Source organism: Mustela putorius, unplaced genomic scaffold (genome assembly GCF_011764305.1).
Source record: "Mustela putorius furo isolate JIRA1106 unplaced genomic scaffold, ASM1176430v1.1 tig00000151_pilon_pilon_pilon, whole genome shotgun sequence".
Lineage (NCBI taxonomy): Eukaryota > Metazoa > Chordata > Mammalia > Carnivora > Mustelidae > Mustela > Mustela putorius.
The window spans coordinates 3,319,566-3,343,846 of NW_025421296.1; the positions used below are offsets into that span (position 1 = coordinate 3,319,566).

Here is a 24,281-nt window from a genome sequence, read left to right on the forward strand (position 1 = left end):
TTCTCTTGCCTAGCTTACTTCATTGTAAGACTACAGTATGCAATACATATAACATGCAAAATATGTTAGTTGACTTTACATTATCAGTAAGGTTTCTGATCAATACGAGGCTCTTAGTAGTTAAATTTTGGAGAAGTCAAAGCTATACATGGATTTTTCACAGCATGGGGATTAGTACCCCTAACTCCCACACTGTTCAAGACTGGACTGTACAAATATGTAATTGTTTTTCTTTTAACTTGCCTCAAATTTATGAGAAAATTTATCTTGCAAGATGCATTTTCAAAAGATTGCTGAGATCAAATAAGCCTGAAAATGATTGTGTATAATAACTTCTTAGAAACTCAAAATGTATATCAGTAAATTAAACATCATGAACATCCTGCTTAATACCTTTATACAGCTTACAGTCCTGGAGTTCTTGAGGCCTGGAGTTCTTGAGGCACACCTATAGATACTGCTCTAGTCTTTCTGTTGATTTGTCTCAGTACTGCAATAACAACAAGAAAAAAATAAATGGAATTATCATTGCTTCATAGTAAATGCTACTGTTTTAGGGCAAGGACCCCTAATTTTCACCTTATTTTCAAAATTGCTCTGGCAATTTCAAGCATGGTTTTACTTCCCAAAAATATGAGAATAATTGTGTTACATTCTAAAATCTTCCCCATTAGTATCCTCATTTTGTTCACATGAATGTATGATTAATTGGAGATAAAATTTGCATACTGAAAACAGTAAATCCTCTAATTCAGAAACTTTGTATTTCACTCAATTTATTTAACTCTGTATTTACCATCTACAGTAATAGATTTCAGTTTTCCTCACATAATTCCTACACACTTTTGTTAACTTATTCCTAAATATTTTACATTTTGATTTTTACTAGGAATCAAACTGTTACCCATTATTTTTAGGTGATCATTAATATATAGTAACTTCAAAATTTTTTATTACTTCATAATCTGCCTTATTATCCAACATCCATATTAGTTCTAACAGTTTTTATAGTTGATTCTGTTCTGTTTAACCAAAAGAAAAATAACAAAGATACTTGTCAGCTAATTACCAGTATCTATATGCATTATACATTTTTTCTTGCCTTATTATATTGGGTAGAATTTCTGGAGAAAAATTTACCAATAGTGTTGATAGTCATATATTTGCCTTACTCTTAATTTATATCAAATGACTCTAATGATTATCTACAGCAAAGGACAGCAGACTAAGATAATGATGTGGGGCTAATCTGCCAAGGGGTATTGTCGTTTTCCTCAGACTACATCTAATTGAATTTGCTTTACAAAGCAACATGACTTTTGATAAGCAAGAGGAAACTCAGTATGACATGACTGGGAAAAAACTGGAGAAATCAAACTTGCTGATTCCTTCATATACTCCTAGATATTCTCACTGCAATTACCAAACACATATATATTTGAATTTGGGCATTAAATATAAACAAAAACACCAGAGTTGTTTCTAGTCTTACAAATAGCACTGCAAGAGCTAAAAGTGTATGTATGTGTTTTCATGTGGCCCACATGCATATGAGAGTATATTGGCAGGATATTAACTTATCCCTGTCCTAATCCAGGTATTTGTCTTTATTTATAATCACATGAGGTCAGTGTCAATACAGAGTATCACTTCCACTATCTTATCCCCAAAATCCTTGTTAAATTTGGTCTGCACACAAAAGTTAGACTGTTTTATCTGAAATACAAACTCAACTGATTGAGTATGCTGATCAAACCCTTAAATACTCATCTATCTGTTGGGTTAATTTAAGCTCCTGTGTTGGCATACAAGGCTCTAATGGTCTGATCCCATATCTAGCCCTAGCTCTCAGTTTGATGCTTTGCCTTCCACCTGTACGTGCTCTGACTCACATCTGTACTTGCAGTTCCCGGCACACATTCGTAGGACATGTGCAGAATGCCTTTGCCATCTTCGCCTCGTTCCCCCATCAGATTCAGCAGAGGTGCCACCTCCTTCAAGAAGCCTCTCCCATCTTCTTGTCCTCTCCTGCACTGGTCAAGTCAGGTTAACTTTATCTGTGGTCCAGAAAGACTTGTGTCTATTTCTATTACTGCATTTAGATTGTTTTTATAAGCAGGGGCTATAATGTCTATGAAGATGAGATCAGTGGCTGTGTTTTATTTTGTATTTGTATTCTCTGTCCCTAGCATGGTGCTTGGTATACAGAGAGTGCTCATAAGAGTTTCTTTTAAACTAAAGCAAGAAACAAAAACAATGATATTTTTTAAACAGGTTATTCAAATTTATTGTTTCTTTTTAAGAGTTCTGTTGCCATTTATGCACCAGGAATCACAGCTCATTCATGGACCAGGAATCATATCTGAAGTCTTCAGCTTGTATTTTTTACAACACATATTCCTGATGTTTCTCCCTCTAAATCATGTCTTAAAATGTTCCCCTATTGATTAAATTCTTTGGGGGAAATATTATATATGTGGATAAGTTGCAATCAAATTGCTTTTCATAAAACAAAACTTTTTAAAGCCATTTTTAAAAGGAAAATTAATCTTTTTAATTTAATACTCATAATAATTCATATTAAATAGTGATATTTAATCATTTAACTTAGTCACAGCATGTTAAAAGGAGTTACACCTAATTGGGGCACAAATGTTTAATGGATTCTAGGAAAGTAGGAGTCCATATACTGAACATTTATTAAACATTTATTATGTATCATGCTTACTGCTTTACATAACAAACTTAATCCTCAGAAAGCCTCTATTAGTTGAGTGCCATTATTCTAATTACAAATGAGGAAATTGAGTCTCAAAGAGGTTAAATAATTCTGCTTCTTTTTAGGAGTTAGATTTGCCAAAATAATTGAGCTTCTTCATAAATATCTTCTACTTCTCTGAGGTCTTACCTTCTACATTGTAAGAATTTCCCTTTTTCTTTTCATTAGAAACTTTATTATAGAGATGAAAAGTCTAGTTTATGCAGCCAAATATTGATAAATCAGATAGGAAAAAACTTTTGTTATACTAGTTTCCTGTAAGTATGCTCTTGTGAAAGACAGGCAGATCCATGATGATTTTAGACTCTGAGGAGCAGTCACTGATCACTTGAATAATGCACCCAGTGGATCCTTCCTTCAACACATGAAGTCTTTCTTCACTATAAATATTCCGTATGTCCCATACATAACTCAAATATCCTCAAGCTTTATCCATCTGAAACATAGTTAAGACACAGAAAGCAATCAAAAGTGCTTTGAACCTATTTAGAGTTCATATTAAACAGAAGACAGTGCACTGGAGTTCATTCACCTTGCTGATCTGTAAACCTCCTTTCCTTACTCACAAAACATTTACTCCATAAATCTCCTTTCCTTACTCACAGAACATTTATACCTATGTAGCACTTGCTTTTGGCAAGTTTATTTGTGTTGTTTTAAAGTTCATTTCACATAAATAGCAGAAAATAACCAGAGAGAAAAGAGGCCACTCCTCTCAGATATACTGACAATCACAAGAAATGGCAGTTGAGGGCAAGGGAAGATATGAGGAAACTGCAGAAGCATGTAAAATGCCAATATCAATTAGCAAACCATTTAAAGTATGTCTAATATCAACCTATTAGGTTATCTTTCAAGTTGAAGGGGAAATGAACCCTCCTCACTACTGGTGGCAATGCAGATTGGTACAGCCACTCTGGAAACCCATATGGAGGTTCCTCAAAAAATTAAAAATAGAGCTACCCTATAACCCTAAGCAATTGCACTAGTAGGTATTTATCCAAAGGATACAAGAAGAGTGATCCAAAGGAGCACATGTACCCCAATGTTTATAGCAGCAATGTCCACGATAGCCAAACTATGAAAAAAGCCCAGATGTCCATCGACAGATGAATGGATAAAGAAGAAGTGGTATAATTATACAATGGAATACTACTCAGTCATCAAAAAATGAAATCTTACCATTTCAACAAATGGAACTAGTGGGAATTATGCTAAGCAAAATAAGTCAGAGACAGACAATTATCATATGATTTCACTCATATGTGGAATTTAAGAAACAAAACAGAGGGTTATGGGAGAAGGGAGGGAAATATAAAAGAGACAAACCATAAGAGACTCTTAACTATAGCAAACAAACTGACGGTTGCTGGAGAGGAGGTAACTGGGAGATGGGCATTAAGGAGGGCACGTGATGTAATGAGCACTGGGTGTTGTGTGCAACTGACGAATCACTGAACTCTACCTCTGAAACTAATAATACACTGTATGTTAATTAATTGAATGTAAATAAAAGAATTTTTTTAAAAAAAGATTTTCTTTCAAGTCAAAATGTTCAAATAAGGATTTTATGAGAACAAGAACTTCGGATCAGTACTTATGGCTTCAGGTCAGGATTCTGTAAAGTGTTCCTCCACTGGTAATGACATATTGAAATTGCAATAAAGCTGTTTAAGACAAAGTATAAAGCAAATCTTAAAACAGTACTATAATATTACAGGTAAGGAGTTGCAGCAGATAACAAATATGTTTTAATTAAAGGAAGCAAATGGTCTCAAGACTGAAGCTTGCAGCAAACCTAGTCCTAGACATTAACTTCACAGGCAAGGTCTTCTTGAACATGGCTTATTTTCTTCCTTTCTCAAGTCTGCTTGAGGCTAAATAACTTTCCTTATCTGATGCTGTATGGAATAAGTGCGTTGTGTTCTTTTAAATAGCTGTTTGGTAGGGCACGTACAGGTATCTTTGTGTGTGCGGTTAACTAATCTTTTTACGGCAAGAAACTGCTATTGCTGATGAATTGATTTCATTTAATCAAATTAACTCTGTTAGTTACATGAAAGATTAGGCACTATTATCTTATACTGGTATGCAGAGAGTTACGCAGGAGTACGGAATGTACGTTGAGGGCCAATTACATATGAAGAACCACCGATAATTATCAGAGCTGGTTAATATTTCTGAATTATTAAGTCTGACAGCATAATCCTACTTTCTATGTTGTTTAGTCTATTGATACCAGATGCTTAATGCATAGTAAAATGTGACAGGGTAATAGAAGTTAAGGCTGTTCTGCAAAATAAAGAAAATTACTGTGTGGAACATGAAATGAAGCAGGCAGAAACTGAAAGTTAGAATTCGTTTTAAACAAAAGGGTGGCTGTAAGTCTGAAATGTATTAAACTTCAAACATTATTGTACCTTATATTTGTGTGCAGTGGTGTATGGATAGAGGTTGCCTTCCACCACAACAGCTGGTTAGGGATTAGCTGTTCTCCTATCATAGTTACTCTTTGACAAAGGCCATTTAAACAGGGACATAATAATACACCTTCCCTCAAATGCTGAAACTGCTGTGTATCCCTTCTAACAGCTCATATCCCAACGTCATTGGAATTTTCTCACCTGAGAGGGCATTGTTTTGGGTCCATTGGTCATTTGCCATGAAGCTGATGTTTAACACCAGTTCAGGGAGGGTGTAGATCAGCTTTTTTTCTTAAGTACTCAAAACCAGTTCCTATAAAGCAGCATCAGAGATGAATGAGAACCATGTACATGACTACATTTTTTAAAATGCTAGTTATTAAATTCACTTGGTGGCACAAGGGAGAAAAATTCACAAAGGCCAATTAGACATGATATAGTATACATGATTATAAAAGCAGATTAATATTCCTGAATTGACTCTGAGAGTACAATCATGATATTTTCTTCTTTCTTCTGTTGATACCAGATGTTTAATACAAAGTAAAATGTGACTGTAACTTTATCTGCTGTATGTGTGGTTAGAAAACACAAAAAGTACATGCTATCATTGTGAATATAAAGACACACATAACATGTAAGACAAAACAGATGTCTTCTTCAAGATTTACTCTCATTTGAAGTAGGTGAATCCCCCATAGAAAGTCTGGGTAAAAGGGAATTTTCTATGACAAACTGGATTGAATTTCATTTCTTGGATAATAAAATGTGTCACTTTTGTTAATTGGTATTATTAGTTGCAGAGATGACAGGATGTGATGTATCAGACTCTACCCACATAAATGGAAATTTCAGTTGGTACCAGCCCTGGTTTGTGAAATTTCTTGATAATAAGAGTTAAATAATGATATAAAGTATGCTAAGTATACTACATATGTTATTTAGCTTTTAAATGCTAAGTATACTACATATATTAACTTAATCTTCATAATAACCCTGTGAGGTAGGAACTATCATTGTCTTCATTTTAAAGATTAAGAATAGATATAAGTAGGTTAAGCAATTTGCCCAATATCACACAGATAGTAAGTGGCAGAACTGAGACTTGAAGCCAGGGGATCTGGTTTTTGAAGCCACAGTCTTAAATATACATTAATACTATCACTATCCCCAAAACCCTCATTCTTCCTCTTTCCCTTACCTCCAGCCTAACACTGTTTAGAACACAAAGTCATGACTCTAGCTGATGGGGAGAAGTAGAAAGCTTCTATCTTCTTGCTAATAGAACATGGAGGGGGGAAAAAAGATGAAACTATTATCACAGGCATACATCTTTGTATGCTCTAATTCCTTAACAGTGGTTTATGCTTTTTGGATAAGTGATCTCTTTCTAGTAAAACAGGATCTCTTATTTACCAGACCACTCAATTCTATCATCATTCATAAGCTAGAGGCCTACACAGTCATCAAATACCTACGCAATAATGGAAACAGAAAAATGTTGAGACCATAGATGTCTTTTACTAATGCCAGATCATAGCAGTTAGTCCTACACAAATGGCAACAGTGGTTGTATCAGCATTTGTTTACCTTGAGATTAAAAACAAACAAACAAACAAACACAAAATTCCAAAGAATTCTAGATTATTTATATAGAAGACAGTCAAATTCCATGGGGTTTCTTTTGCCACTTACTGTTCTAGTTTTAATTTCTGAAAGATAATTTTAGATAGAGAAGATATTATCTTAGCAAGATATTTTAAAGAAAATAATTGTTTTGTATTTATAATGTATAATGTGATAATAATTCTTGTTCAAATTTGTTTTTATGTAGTTTATATTCTTACAACTGTCATTATAATTTCTTTTAGGAGTAGGAAAGTCCTTGCAAACAAATGTCATGAAAAGAAGGGAAGGTGCACTATATAACAAAAATTTATGCATTTGGTTCTTTGATAAAGTAAAAATTTTTCCTGATAATATTACTATTATCTTATAAATTTGGATATTTAAGTCTCTGGTAAAGCCAAAGAAGAGTATAATTGGAAATTTCCACAAATAAAAACAGTTTAAAAGTGAATATCTTCTAGAAGCTGATGGTATGTCATAGAATTTGCACATGTTTTCTTAAGGTTTCTTCAGTTAGGAAAAAATTAAATTATAATTTCTCCACTTTTTATAAACTTTATTATCTAGTGCATTCTATTACTAGTTGACAACTTTGAGAGAAGGTAAATTATTCAGATATTTAATCCATTTTTTCATCTGAGGATCTTCAATCATATTGTGACCTGGTATATTACTTTCAAGTGCAGAGTTGTATAGGATGTGGTGTATTCTGATATATTGGAAATGAATATAATGTACTCTCAATACTTAATGGATAAAGTTGTTCTCAAATAAGATAAACTAATGAAAGTTTGATTACTTAGAAAAATACCTCCCAAATCAAAGCCCCCAGAAAATCTTATTTACTCTATCTTTAACATGTATCCAGAATTTGACCACTTCTTACTTCAGCCTCCCAGGCAACCACCTGAGAGCCTTTGTGTATTCTTACCTAGTCTGCCAAGAATGCAAAGCCCTGACCACTCCTCACTTGAGACATGTTTTAGGGTTATAATTGCAGTGAGCAACCTGAAGGGATGGGGCAAAGTCACCCTCCAGGACAAAGAGCAGGTTTACTTATTTCCTACTACTATAAAAGAGATGGATTTCCTTAGTTCAGTGTTCCTCAGCTGCAACACATGCCCACCAATTATATAGCATTCATCTGGGCCCATCCATAATGCCTCCAAGGGACTTGGCAGGACAAGGCAAACCAACACAAACATGAAGCTCATGCTGCTTGTTATGCCATGAGTAATAAAGTCCTTTGTCTCTGACCCAAGAGTCTCATGTCTTCTGCCAGAATCTATGAAACAGTTGCAGCTTAAAAATTACTATATAAGTAGGGTAAAATCACATCCCAGACCCCTGACATTCATCAAATAACCCTTTCTTACCTGGATGATTGCAATAGTTTCCCCATTGGTCTCCCTACTTGTGTCCCTTTGCTGTCTGTTCTCAACACAATATTCAGAATAATTTTGTTAAACATAAGTCTAGCTATTCATTCCTCCATGTAAAACTCTTCAGTAGATTCTTATCTTACTCAGAATGAAAGTCAAAGTCTTTCTGTGAGCCAAAAGGCTCAATGTTAGCTCTCTTGACTTTATCTCTTATTTTCATCTGTGTTCCATCTTAACTACCCTCTTGCCACCAGGCACACTCCACTGTCCCTCAGTTGTTCACTAGGTTAGCTCCCTCACTTCCTGTAGGTATTTACTCATTTCCTTAGGAAAGTTTTCCCTTCCCATCCTACATAAAACTTCCATAAATCTACTGCTGTCCCTATCTGTCTGCTGTCTCTCAGCATTTCACATTTTCTTTCCTTGTTTTATTTTTTACTTCTTAGCGCTTATTACTCATTTATTTTATCTATTTTCAGCCTCCCTCACTCAGGTAAGATATAAGATCTGTGAAGGGAGGGAATATTTCACTTCTATATTTTCAATATTTAGAAACTCACAGTAACTGGTACATAGTAGCACGACATATATGCTGTATGAATGAATGAAGAGGGCTTGAGAAAGTAATCAATGAATAACTGAATACAAAATAATAGGAAGTATATTCAATACCCTAACCTATTGAAGCAAAAGATGGACCAAAGGATAGTAGATGATTCTTTCTAGAATTTAATGTTGCATAAGATATCATTCCAAAACTTATTGGCTTAAAACAACAATTTATTATTGTTTCTCACAGTTCTGTGGTTTGACCATCCTTAGCGGGACAGCTCTTGACTGGGGTCTCTCATGTGCTTGTGGTCAGATGGAACACAGGGCTAATTTTCTAACATGGGCTGAATATTTAAAGTGGCTCACTCATAGAACTGGCAGTTGGTGCTGGCTCTTGGCTGGAAGTTCAGGTGAGAACGCAACTGGAGCACCTATCCAAGGTTGCTGGGTTCTGAAAGAAGCATCCCAAAGCCAGTATTCCAAGACTCAGGAAGAAGAAACTGCCAAGCCTATGAAGGGCTACCCACAGAACTTACTCAGCATCAATTCTACTACAGCCTCTTGGCTGGAGCAGCCACAGGACTCACCCAGAGTGACTGAGTCTTTATCCCCTGGATAAAGACATAAACTCCTACCTTTTTATGGATAATAGCAAGAGAAATGGAGATATTGTTGAAGCTATCTTTGAAAAATGCAGTCTGCCCAATGATATTCAAAGAAGAATGAACTATGAGATTAAGAAATTATAAATTGGGACGCCTGGGTGGCTCAGTTGGTTGGACGACTGCCTTCGGCTCAGGTCATGATCCCGGAGTCCCGGGATCGAGTCCCACATCGGGCTCCCAGCTACATGGGGAGTCTGCTTCGTTCTCTGACCTTCTCCTGGCTCATGCTCTCTCTCACTGTCTCTCTCTCAAATAAATAAATAAAATCTTTAAAAAAAAAAGAAATTATAAATTTAGCAATCTTTACATAGCCTGAGTAAGGAAACAGACCCTGATTTTAGTAGGAAAAAGTGACCCATTAATTAGAAAGTTGGACTTACTTTGTCATAGGAAACATTCATGAGACTTTTTTTTTTCCCAGTCTAAGGGATATTACTTCTTAAAACCATCCATTTCCTAATGTTTTTTCTTCTTCCCTTGCCAAATCGCACATCTGACTCACTATTGATACCCTCTAATAAAGAGTTAAAATATTTCTTGCTTGAGAAGGAAAATTAACACATTGGCATTTTGAGCCATCCCTTGTCATTTTATTCAATGTGAATCAAATTCCAGAAAATCTGATCTGTTCTGACCCATATAAAATAAAATTTCCCCACCCACAAAACCAGAATCCCTTGAACTCACTAACAAACTATCACCTTGTCAGGTGTGGTATCTGGAACCAACTAATCATCTGTGTCATATTTATCTTACCTCAAACTAAGGTTCTTGGAGATTCAACATTAAGTATCATTTTTCTTATAAAGCAGAGGACAATTCTATGGAAAATTGTCCATTTAAACCACAAAAAATTCTACTACTCTCAGTTGTCTATTCAATATAAGATGTAGTCATTTTATCTAATATTACACAGATCTGGAAATAGGATTTGATTTATTTTTATTATTTTTTTAAGATTTTATTTATTCATTTGACAGAGAGAAATCACAAGTAGATGGAGAGGCAGGCAGAGAGAGAGAGAGAGGGAAGCAGGCTCTCTGCTGAGCAGAGAGCCCAATGCGGGACTCGATCCCAGGACCCTGAGATCATGACCTGAGCCGAAGGCTGCGGCTTAACCCACTGAGCCACCCAGGCGCCCCTAGGATTTAATTTATTAAAAATTTACATTCATTGAGTTCTTACTACATGCTAGGCATTTTGTTAAATACTTCATATGCATTATCTCACAAATGCATGAGTTCTATTATTTTCAATCTTTTGCAGATAAAAAAGCTACAGCAAAGCTGAAGAACTTGTTATAAGCTACTTGGCTAGTGGTAGGTACTAAATGGCCATATTTCTTTAATTATTCTCCACAGACTACCTCACTTTATATTTTTTTCTTCTTTGTAAATTTTATGTAACTTAAGAAAATAAAAATTAACTAAAAATCTGTTTATGTCTACAGTGCTAATGTCAACATTTAGTGTGATTTCTATTTTACATATGTATTAAATGTAACAATATTATTTATATATTTTTATATACACGTACATATCTATAATCGTAATATACTTTAAAAACTTAAAAGGAGTCTCTAAAAACCTCAAATTAAATTTAGCTAATTAGAAATTCACCTTTATTTGATGTTGTTTACAAAAAAAAAATTGAAAGAAAAATAAATTCTATTATCCCTGCATCAGAGGTTGTAACCTATGGTCTTGGGAAGATTAGCCTGCCTGATTTAATGATTTATATTCTGCTAATTTGAGAAGAAAAAACAGCCATTTATAGAAGTCCAATTTAGCAGAACATCTGATTAAACTAGTTACTTATTAGTAGTAAAAATATAAAATCATTTGGAATTAGTGTTATCAATGCTTTTATAAATCGTGTTAAGATAAGATCTGAAAAGCTGATCTGCCTGATATTTGGAAGCTCTTAGAATTCTTTGCCTGGTCAAGATGCTCTGATATTAGGTTAGTGAGAGATAGTTTCCCTTGACATAATATCCAATCAGAAAAAAATTTGTTATTCATAATACTATCTGGAGTTATGTCTTTCTTTTAAAAAAATAAAAGTTTTAGTAAGTTACTACAGTGTCAATGTGCAGTGACACAACTTTCATTAAAACAAAGTAGAAAAGTATAAGAAATCCTACTGATACACTGAAGAGCTACACAGTTATCCCCTACTGCCAATTCTTTGTTGGACATCTTACTTAAACTTACAGGAACACTCTAGTTGCCCATTTTACCTCTCAATTTTGAATGAGACTCATTATTTCTGATGCATTTCCATAGATAAAACTGCTTGAAACAGAACTGTTTTAGTAGGATTTCTGCCTCCATATGGCTGAGATTCAAAATGAATACAACTACACATCTGTCAGATGCAACTCATTTTTTAATGAGGCTTCAGAATGTTGCTACATTTCTGTTTGCTGGTTTTTCAGTGTGGCATTACTTCTTTTATGAGCTCAGTAAACTGACCATTTTTCTTATCCTTTCTTATTTTCATTCATTTATTTACCTTAATCTGTCAAAAACCTAATGCATCATTCATGCCTTGAGGCATGTGACATGTATAAATACACAGCACCATTTACCACCTCGCCCCTTTTCATTCCTTCAAAGTAACCATTGCTTATAAAAACTGAACACTTCAGTTATTGGATGAAAAAATTACTTGATGATGCTCAGAAGACAAGTATAAAAATAAGAATCCTTAGAGAGATCTCATTATATTTCATTTTATCTATAAATGTACAAAGTGTGTATAAACAGCAAGTGATTTGATGAGCAGTTCAAATATACAGTATATAAAGGCATATAAAAACAGCACATTTGGTCAAATTTACATAGAATGACTGTAATTCAAAAAGTCATGTTGGAAAGGACTTAAATTTCTTTGTTCAACAATGTCTTCCTTTACTGATCAACTAGTATTTTGTGGATATCTGAAAAAACTCAAGGAAGAAATACATGAAAATCAATGGTTCTTGCATAAATCACATAAATTCCTTGTATGATTATCAACAACATGATATAAGAAATAGTCTTAATATCTTCCTCTCCTAAACCTTAGTTGGCTGGGATTTACAATTTGCTTATTTTATTCCCCCAATGACCACCACTGAAGAGTGTGTGAAGATGACTTTCATCACTTTCATGATTGCTTGTCATGCTCTAGAAGACTGAAATAATGATTGTTTCCAGAATTCATAACAGATGTGCACTGTGATGTTTATTTAAATTCAGGTAACTGTCTATCTTCCAGAGAATTTATTGTGATGATTTTACTTTACCATTTTAGATTTGGGGTAAACCTTCTCCCCCATTACATTGACCATGCTCCTTGCTTCTTAATTCTTACCATACCTAACTTATAAATTGACTTCTCCACAAATAGCAAGTAAGAAGAGCAGGCACCAGAGTTATCCTAATAATTGTTCTTAGTAAATGTTCTTGCATTTTGGTCCTTCATATACATACCAGCAAAACTTGGGGCAGAGCAGGAGGATTTTTTTACACCTAGAGACTCCCTTTAAGGAGCACCTGGTGCCCAGTCGTGTAGAGTGTTGTCAGTGACAGGCTCCAGGTCTCAGCTCCTTTTTAAGGTATATCTTAGCTTCAGAGAGGGCCTCATATGAGAGCACACACATCTGAAGTTGTTCACACTTAGTGACTATGTGAAGTAGGGATATAATGACCTGGATGATTTGCCCCAACAAGGGACACTCTGATGGTTGATCTGTAATCCAGAGTTCCCTGTAATGATCAAGTCTCTCTTGGTCTTACACTGCCGTTGGACTTCTGCCCAAATCTGTTCCCTTTCACTTTCTTCCATAAATGTTGATCTCCAATAAATATTTTACACCCCAACTGTATCTTAGCATTTGCTTCTAGAGAGCTTAACCTGTAACAGTAATTTTAGCTCTTCTGTCATTGTAACAGAACATTAAAGGAACCTGTCCTGTGACCCTGAAGTTGAAGACTGGGAATAAAATCCGAAGATAAAGATAACAATAATCTAGTATCAAAGAACTGGGATCCTAGGCTGTCCTCTTCCCAGTCTTGCTTGAAGAGGCTAAACTGGCCTTGTTATACCTAGCCATCACCCCAGGACCCACTCTCTACTCACCAAAGAGACAGGAAGGAAGCATTTGGCAGGACTGCTGCTCTGTTTCCATCCCCAGTATAATTGGACAATGGTGGGGAGTGTGAGCCCTACCTTAGGACAGGGCACTAAAAAAAGCAATTATGGAAATATGTGATATCTGCAAAAAAAACCCCAAACAAACTCACGTTCATTCCCCAACTGATCTGCCATTATGCTTTTTTAACAGAACAAGGACATAGGAAGAGAGAAATGGAAATTGGGCAAAACAAAATAACCTGTACTAATGCTTCTTGGTGTGGCAAGGGTGTATGAGTTTCTTGTTAGTCAAATGGACACAGCTTAGTTGTCATGCTTAGATCGTCTTATGAGTTCCCCTGTTCCACTTAGGAGGAGCAGTCCCCTGGAGAAAGACCTACATGAACAAAATCTGTGAGGTAGACTACCAGAGAAGGGGGCAGAGAGGGCAGAGGTCTTCTCAGAATATATCTCCTGTCCTAGGAGCTGGGCAGAAGGGAGACCTTGTCTGTCTCCCCAGAAAACACACACATGCATGAGCCACACCCTCCCACCCACCCACACACACACATGAGCCCCACAGAATGATCAGCATTTAGACATTTTCCTTACAGAGGGTATTGATGGCTCCCTATGCCATCTGATTGAATTTAAGAGTGCAGTACCAGAGTCTTATACATGTGTGCTTTCCACTGGTCCTGTCCTCTCCCTGCCTCAATACCAGGGAGAAGTAAGGAACTTGTGAGGAGAGGAAGGAGAAAAGAGGTATCTTAGGAGCATGTGTTGCCTGTCCCCATTGATCTCCCTCAGTGGAAGCCTGGTGGGCCCTGGGGAGAAGGAAGGAGGAGAGCATAAAATTGAACGTAAGACCTAAGGTTTAAATTGGATTAAACTGGTTAGGTAATTTTATGCCTTAAAATGACATACAAACTTTGTAGTTTGACACACAAACTACAAAGTTTGTGGCAGATGTCATTAAAAGACCTCAAATAGTTTCACAACAGCATTGCTGAAATCAGTGATTGGAGAAAAAAGAAACCATTTACTGTTTGCACCTCATTGAGCTGCCACTCTTCAATAAGCTGGTGTATTTGCTTTCAGATGGTTATTACAGGTGTTTGCATGTGTTTGCATGCCAGATGGAGAGTTTTCTTTAGACTCATCTACTTTCAAAGGGTTGGATAGCCTGTCTTATTCTTATAACCTCCTTATTATATGAAGATAGTCAATGGTGAGAAATGAGAAGAAAAAAAATACTTTGGGACAAAATTACCATATACCATAGGCACTGGATCATTAAAATGATTTCACGGAACTAAGAAGTATGAGAAAGTGGCCATCACAAGTAGGCTAAAATCAAGTTTAATTGTTCTTCAATGTATGGACTAATCGTTGCCTATGGATTCTGTCTCCCAGTAGCCTCAAACATCAGAACTTTGTTAAACTTCATTACCCTTCCACACAACTTTCCCCATTGGCCACACCTGCGACCTGAACATTACTCAGACTGCTTAAGTTCTGAGAGCTCAAATTTTTAAAATGTCCTCTCTGTTTACTCTTTCTTTGCCTACCACCTTCCAAACCCTCATTGCTTTTGTGCTTGTTCTTTTTCACAAGGGTTGTAATCTCCCAGCATGTTTTCTTCTGGCTCGAATGTCTTCCTGTCCAGCCTGAACCTGGTAGCCATTTCGGTAACTGCCCAGGTTTGTGCTTGGATGCAATGACAGAATGGAGACTAAAATGCAGTTATCCTGATTAACAAATGTAATGCCCCAGAGGAAATCCGGGTTGTGGTTAAGGTCTGGCTCTTCAAGTATGAGTCTCCCTAAAGAAATTCAGGTATTGTGTCAGGAGGAAAAGAAGGCCCAAGGTGAACAAGACACACTTTCACAGAGCATCAGTTCTACTCATTGGGGCAGGTGGGGGTGGACAATCATATGAGCTAAGACATTTAAAACATTGTTTCCATATAAAGTATTGAAATTTTTCTTAATTTTGAAGTTAAAGCATGAAAAGAGCTATCATTATTTCAGTGGAGGTTCAGGGACAGCAGCAGACCACATGCATAGTAAACTTTCTTCTTTGTTAGATAAAGGTGCTTTGGTGGGAAGGGTTATAAAGCCCATATTGGGGGAAGATAAGGACAGATAATGTGTAGAAGAGAGAAGAGGAAAAGGAATTTGTGCATAAGAACATGGAGGATGGCCATAGGGCAGTGTGGGAAGCATTCACCAAGGAATCTGGGTCTGATGAATCTGAATCTAAGGTAAACAGAACCTGTGATCAAGAGAAAAGAGGAAAAGCTACAGAGTGATTGAATGATACAAGCCTTTATCAGTTTCCTAATGCTGCTCTAACAAAAGAACACAAGTTCAATGGCTTAAAACAATATAAGTGTGGTATCCTACCATTATCTTGCAAAGCTAAAACCTGGTTCTCAGCAGCACAGAGTTACATATGGAGACTCTCTGAGAGAATGCATTCTTTGCCTTCTCCAGCTTCTAGAGGCTGCCCGCATTCCTTGGCTTGTGATCCTCTTCCATCTTCAAAGCTGGTAATGACATTACTCTGACCTATGCTTCTGTTGTTGTATCTCTTCTCTGACTCTCCTGTGTCCCTCTTTCCCTTATATGAACCTTTGTGGTTATATTGGGCCTATCTGAAGAATCCAGGATAACCTCCCATTCTCAAGATTCTTAATTTAATTACATCTGCAATGTCCCTTTTACTATGTAAGGGACATATTCACAGGTTGCAGGGATTAGGATGTGGACATCTTTGGGGAGCCATTTTTCCATCTACCACATACATGGAGTTGGAAGTTAGTCTGCAAATACAGGAATGGTTCCCCTTCAACTTAATTTATATTTTAAATAATCTATCATTGAACAGATGTTCATAGAGGAATTTAGAATGTACCATCTCATGCAACCTCACAATAATCCAGTAAGATAAATATCATTAGTTCCACTGTGCATGTGGGAAAATAGTCTCTGTAAGGCTCCTGACTAGCCCAAGATGAAACATCTGGGAGGTATCAGAGGTTTTAAATAATTAAATAAGTTTTTTTCCTGCTTTCCCACAAGTAGTCGATCCTGTAATTTTTTACAGCATTTCAAATTAGGGAAACACTTTCAGAGATTTAGAATTAAAGTATATGGAAATGTGCACAAGGCAAGAAAAAAAATAACTAAATTTGTGGGTAATGATTCTAGAGGAACTTCTTTTTCACTATACAAAAATCCCAACAAAACACATACAAACGCACAAAAAACAATGTGTATTTCCTCATGTTCCAAACCTTTTAGTTCAAATATGTAGATGTGATATAACACAGAATATTAAGAAAGATTTATACATACTTAATTTGATGTGACTATGCAAAGTTTTTCATAGAAGTTACAAAATCCTAATCACTTTATTTCCATAGTAGTTAAAACAGAAAGGGAAGGTTAGGAGAGAAGGCATTGTCATAGAGAATACTTAAAAATACATACCCCCCAAATACATTTATATAAATTAAGGAGTAACAGGATGTCAATTCTATTGCCTTTATTTTGATGATAAGAAAGTTAGAGAAAAGAACTTTATCTCTAAAAGAACTACAGAAACTGGAGAAGGCCATACTTGGAGATGTCATTTTGAGATCATACATGAGGAGAAAGGTTAGGGAATAGATAGTAAGTGGTTAACTTAGGAGGTAACATGAGGACGTTGGAAGCATCAGTCCAAATAACTGACTAAAGAGGGGGAAGATTCTGGTCCATTTATAAAGTGACAGTTGGCATATGAGTTAACTTTCCCTCCCCTTCATCATTGGTACAAAATTATTAAGGAAGACTGTGATAGTTTGTATAAACATTCAACAAATAATAATTCCTCTCACTTCCCATTGTGTGTGGGGTACACGTCCCTGTGTCATTATTACTGAGCTTGACAAATGGAATGTCAATGAAATACAGGCGGAGATCCTGAATGCCTTGTAGAATTTGGTGACCCAGTGATCCTCTATGAAAAGAATGTGCCTAAGATAGTTTCTGCCATCTCAGCTTGAAATTTAGAATGAGAAACATGAGCAGTTCTCATGCCCTAGGAGCTGCTGGTTCAGAGGATGAGAGACACATGCATCTGACAGGAATCCAAAGAGCAGCCTGGAATCTGAAATCTGGAGTCCAGCCCAGCGCAGCCAACTTACACCCAACCTGAAGATCTATTAACATGAGAAAAGTTTTAAGTCACTGAATTTTGGGGTGGAGTTTTTATGTAGTATTACTGTAACAAAGCTGCTAAAACAGAATACACATTCCTGTGAAACACTGGAATCTATTAGGAAAGAAACATTATTTTCATTGTTATCCTACAGAATTGTATATGTGTGTTTTATTTATTAAAGAACAGTTGCACTATTATATATGTGTTGAAGCAAATTTGATGTATTGTTATTTTTAAGAAGTCTATTGAGTTGGTACATTTTTAAGGACTTTTTAAAAAAGATTTTATTTGTTTATTTATTTGACAAAGATCACAAGTAGGCAGAGAAGCAGGCAGAGAGAGAGAGAGAGAGAGGAGGAAACAGGCTCCTGCTGAGCAGAGAGCCCAATGTGGGGCTCAAATGCAGAACCCTGGGATCATGACCTGAGCTGAAGGCAGAGGCTTTAACCCACCCAGGCGCCCCAAGGACTTATTTTTAACAAGAAAAATATGAGAGAAAGTAAATGTGCTTTAAAATGTAAAAAACAAAAAATACAAACAACAAAAATACCATAGACAATGTATGGAGAGATTTTCACTTGCAGAAAGATGGAGTAGACATAACTTTTCCTCTTCTTACTGCTATGTATAAGGAGGGTAACAGAAAGTAGAACTGGCTAGGGACTCAAAGAATGAGATAATGGTGAATTTCCTTAGTTTTCTTTTTGACAGCAACGTAGAATTGTCAACAGGCACTGACCAAAAAAAGCACCCCCAAAATCTGCTCTTTCTTGCCAAAGAACCAAGAAAGGGGCAGCCTAACAAGACAGAAAAATTTAACACAATAACTATTCTATTACAGGCAACTAACAGAGAAAAAATGATGGCTCTGCCCCACAATGTCATCAAAGGCTGAGTTAAAAGCCAGGATTTATACCCTTGCTAGGCTCCAGTGACGTGTTTCAGTGTTGTTACCAGGGTAGTGTTGGAAAAAGTTTAGTAAGTAGCTAGAATTTTCCCCTCCTTAGGGAATGGAGAATCAAGAGATACCAATGAGTATCCTAGAATTCTGTTTCCTGTCCCCATTAGGATAGTGTCAGTAGAAATCTTGAGGGAAGCAGTAACAAAACACTCTCACTCCTTCTAGTTGGGAAGGTTTTAGTACAAGAACCAGAACTTCCACCCCAGACTCCCAGACCAATAGTACTAGAAGACATTACACCTCAAGTGTCAAAGGAGGCCAGGTGTGGACTTCTACTCTCAAGTGGCAATAATAAAACAGCACCTCCTTCTTTCTCTACTAGAGCAGTGAGAAAGGAAACAAGCTATAACAGAAAGTTTAAATGAGATCCAGAGTCTCACAACATAATACCCCACATGACCAAGTATCAACTGGAAATAAATCGTCGTAACAAGATCCAAGATAATCTCAAACTAAATAAAAAATTGTCAATAAATGCTAACATCAAGATGACAGAGATGTTATAATTACCAGCCACCGTGAAAAAATATGAATGAGCACTTAAAAATGCACTTGAAGTAAATGAAAAAACAGAATCTCAGCAAAGAAATCAAAGATATAAAGAAGAAACAAATGAAGGTTTTAGAACTAAAAAACACAATGGCAAAATTTAACAAATACAGTAGAGGGGTTCAACAGCAAATTAAAGGGAAAAGAGGAGAAATCTAGAGAACTAGAAGCTAAAATAATAGAATTTATCCAATCTGAGCAACAGAAGGGGGAAAAGATCAAAGAAAAATAGACAGAGCTGACTAGATCTGTGAACCTCTAACAAAAGATCTAACATTAATAGTCACCGAAGTCCCAGAAGGAGAGAGGAGAGAGTGTAGAACCAAAAAAGTACTTGAAGAAATAATGCCTGAAAACTTCCCAAATTTGACAAGAGACATAAACCTGTAGATTCAAGAAGCAGAATGACACTCAGAGTGAACCTAAAGAAATTCACACCAGGAAAATATCACATCATTGTGATATGCCTGGAAAATCGAAAAAACAAATCTAAAAAATCCTAAGAGTAGCAAGAGAAAAATGACACTTCTATGGGAAAACAATTTGACTGATAGCAGATTTCTCATTAGAAAATATGGAGAACAAAAGGAAGTGGCAAACATTTTTCAAATGTTAAAAGGAAAGAAGTTTTAGAGTTGGCATGATAGCAAGAGTTTTCTTGGTATCTTCTGTCCAAAGAACACTGATATCAGCAATCATCCACAGACAAAAGTGATTTTGTAGACACCTAGGAGTCCAGCAGAGAAATGCCAGCACATTGAAGCAACAATATCTGAGAGCAGATGCACTGAAGAAGATGACAGGAAGAGTTTTATTTACCACCTGCCTCCTCCAGGGCAGCAAAACTCAGGGCCAAGAGAGACATTCTTAGCCCCTGATTTCTTCCACAGGGGACTTGTCAGTGTGTGTGGGTGAGTGCCCAGCTGTCTCAACTATGCAGGACGCTGCCAAAGAGACCCATTTCTTTCTCACCCCATCCAGAATACTGAATGGTGCTACATGATGAAGGAGTCAGGAGGGGCTGGGAGAATGCTGCCTGGGCCCTTGGAGGGCATCAAATGGATGTGGATTCTATTAATGACTTCACAGATGCCAGTGGGAAGCACAGTCACAGCCAATGGGGGTCCCTTGCCTGCAGATCACCACAACTAGTCCATAGGCATCACAGCAGTCTATGTGTCTTAGCCACTCACCCTCGACTCACCCCCACATACACCATAGCTGTCTCCTTGTGTGTGCCCTTGAGGGCACCCAGCATGATGAGCACTTGCTGAATGATTAGTGAGCTCATGCAGAAACCTGGTCTGTCTCTGCAGATTGGGAAAAAGCACACAAACTTGAGCAGTCAGCACTATCCTAGAGGAAGCAAATGGGAGGCAGTCAGCACCTGTCCTGGCTTTGCAGGATCAAGAGAAGCCATACTATCTTAACATTCCCTCCCAAGGGGACACAAGAAATGTGAAACAGCCATATCCACAGAAGAAGTTTAAGAAGGTTAAATAGAATCACACAGTATGCAACCTTTTGGAATTGGCTTTTTATACTCAGTCTAACTCTTCAGAGGTTCAATCAGATTGTGTGTATCAAGAGTTCATTCATTTTTATTGTTGAATAGTTTTTCATGGTATGGATGCACCAATTTTCTTATGCATCCAGCCACTGAAAGGCATCTGAATTGCTTCCAGTTTGGGAGTCTGTTCAGCTTTTCGGTGAACTTACATTTTAATTTCTCTGTGAAGAATGCTCAGCAGTACAATTGCTGAGTCATAAGGTAGTTACAATTTTAGGTTTTTGTTTTGTTTTGTTTTTTAAGAACGTGCCAAACTGTTTTCTAGGTTGGCTGTACCACTTACATTCCCACAAGAAATATATGAGTGTCCCATTTATTCCATATCCTTGTTAGCATTTGGCTTTGTCCTTACTTTTTATTTTATCCATTTGGATAAATGTGCGATGATATCTTGTCTTGGTTTTAATGTATGTTTCCCTGAGAGCTAATGAAGCTGGACATCTTTTCATGTGCTTATTTGCTATCTACATGTCTATTTCAGTAAAATGTCTCTTCATGTCTTATTATGGACTGAATGTTTCTGTCCTCCCCAAAATTCATATACTGAAACCCTACTCACCCTCCCAATGTGTTAGGAGGTGGGGCCTTTGGGAGGTAATTAGGATTAGAACAAGTTATGAAGTTGGAACCCTCTCTCATGAGATTAGCCATGAGAGGGCTAGATTTTCTTGTTTTCAGTTTAATGGTGTTCAGAGTTTAAAAGGGTTGTGGGTGGTAGAGAAGTGGGTGAGGCTATAAAAGGGTAACAGAGATCCTTATCGCAATGGAATTGTTCTATATCTTGACTATATCAATGTCAATTGTCTTGGATATAATATTGTACTATAGTTTGCAATATGTTACCATTGAGAGAAACAAGGTAAAGGGTACAGATCTCTTTATAGTATTTCATATAACTCCATGTGAACTGATAATTATCACAAAATCAAAAGATTAAGTTTTGAAAACCTTTGAATTTATTTAATTGTTCATATTTGAAACACATATTTCAGAGCCTCAAAATAGCTTCTGTTTATTTCCACTGCTGCCCACAGTGAATGAATGATCATTTAATAAATATTTATACCAACTAGTGCCAAGCATTATCTTAAGCAAAATCAGAGCTCTTGCTTGTAACTTATATATTTTTGCACACACTCACAAAAAAAAGCCCTTTTAGTTAATACTTATGTTCACTTAAAATGTATATATAATTGTCTTTAATAATAATCTCTTACTTCCTCAAATACACTAGTGTTAATTTACTTATGTAATTAAATTAGATATTTTTAAAATTTTCAAATGTTTGTGTTGATGTTTCAAAAGCTGAGGACACAGTCAGTGACCTTGAAAACACTTGAATTGTAAGACTTTAGCTTACTAAGGAGACTAAAAAGTCATCACAAATAGCATTAGCATGCCCAGCCTTTTAGCTGCCACACTAGTTGCCAGATATTATAGTTGGCATGATAGGATTGTAAGGCATGACTTGCTCAGGGCCATTAGGTACAATACTGGTAAGGAATTTCGTGCAAAAGACCCAGGAAGATGAATGAAAATGGAGAAAAATGAGTGCTAAAATCACTGAAAATATATACTCCACTTACTTCAAATTTGAGATATCAATTTTATAGAATATGAGCATGTTAACATAAAAACATTTTAATTTTTTTTATAAGTAATAGGGTTAAAACCCTTTTTAAAAAATTTAAACAATTAAGTCTTGGGGAAAGATACAGTGAATTGTTCTTGTGAAATATGTGTGACACAAAACCAGCATGGCAATGAGTAATATTCCTACAACAAAAAAATTAGAGAAAAAAAATCAGCAAAAATTATATATTAGTCATTCACTCAGAAGTAATACATGAATTCAGAAAACAGAGGAAAATTCCTACAATTAATACCTCCCAAAGTGAACAATAATTCTATGAAGAAATCGAATATGAGATGATAAAAGAGTATATTTGATGTAAAAAAACCATAAAGAACTAAGTATAAACATATCTCCATTCAAAACTAAAATAGTATCAAAAAAACTAAAATAGTAACAAAAAATAAGAAGAAAATAGATTGCTAAAAATTTAATTAATGCTATACAGCAAAAGGGTTGAGAACATTTTTTCTGAAACCAAGTGCTACTGATTTTTGGGGGTGAGTGGAGAACAAGAAATTGAAGTATATGGAAATGGAGAACAATGATGGACCAAGGGGCAGCTGACACCTGGAGGAGAGACACCAACAAATAAAGGCATATTCTATTCTAATAAAAGTTATAAGTGGGACACTAGGAATAAAAAGTACATCTTTGAAACCTCTAAGTTCAATAAAAAAGAATGTTTAACCTTAATATAATAGGAAAAATCATCACCATTTACCATTTACCATCTGGATCCAACTGGCTCTTTTTATACATAATTTATAAAAGTAAGGGCTTGTGAAAAATAACTGTATTTGAAATTTTAATAATTTAAACATAGAAGTTTTCCATTCTATCTTAGTTTTAAAGGGATATGAACATGTACATACATATATTTACATATACACCCATTCATATGTATATATATATGGCTATACTTATATATATATACATACATATAGATATATATACCACTACATCAGTAAGCACAGATAAATTAAGTCATTAGGAAGTAAAAACAACAACAACAACAACAACAACAAAAGCTATCAATTAGTTTTAAAAAACTGTAAGGTGAAAGTTATCTGGAGTCCTTTTCCAATCATGAAACAACTGGTTAATCAATTAGGTAACAGATATAAGGGGCTCTTGGATGAATTGCATCTGTGGACCCCCTGTGTCCAGCAAACAAGCAAACAGGAAAAAAAGAAAATGGGAATGGAGTCAAGCAGAAAGAGGGCAGCATCTGGTGCAGAGATCCTATGTTTCTACTTCCTAGAGCCAAGAGAAATAAAAGGGTCTCACTAGAAGACTAGAGGGAAACTGTGACTACCCTAAGCAGTCCCAAAGAGGTGAGGAGCAAAAATCATAGAAGCGAGGAGCCAGGCCAGGGAAACCAGAAGTCAAAACAGTAGGGAGTCGGGGAGGAGTCAAGATGGCGGAGAAGTAGCAGGCTGAGACTACTTCAGCTAGCAAGAGATCAGCTAGATAGCTTATCTAAAGATTGCAAACACCTGCAAATCCATCAGCAGATCGAAGAGAAGAAGAACAGCAATTCTAGAAACAGAAAAACAACCACTTTCTGAAAGGTAGGACTAGCGAAGTGAATTCAAAGCAACAGGAAGATAGACCTGGGGGCGGGGGGGGGGGCAGCTCCCGGCAAATGGCGGAGCAACGGAGCACAAAATCAGGACTTTTAAAAGTCTGTTCCGCTGAGGAACATCGCTCCAGAGGCTAAACCAGGGCGAAGCCCACGCCAGGTCAGCGTGGCCTCTGGTCCCGCAGGGTCACAGAAGGATCGGGGGTGTCTTAGTGTCACAGA

General features: G+C 36.3%; 1 long non-coding RNA gene across 1 annotated transcript; it reads right to left on the minus strand.

Annotated features, from left to right (window-relative positions):
- Positions 1–399: 399 nt before the first annotated feature.
- On the minus strand, positions 400–5,511 carry LOC101687211. Its single transcript, XR_200855.3, has 3 exons — positions 5,404–5,511; positions 2,909–3,215; positions 400–490 (listed from the first exon to the last, which is right to left on the minus strand). It is a non-coding gene; the product is annotated as an uncharacterized LOC101687211 (long non-coding RNA).
- Positions 5,512–24,281: the final 18,770 nt, after the last annotated feature.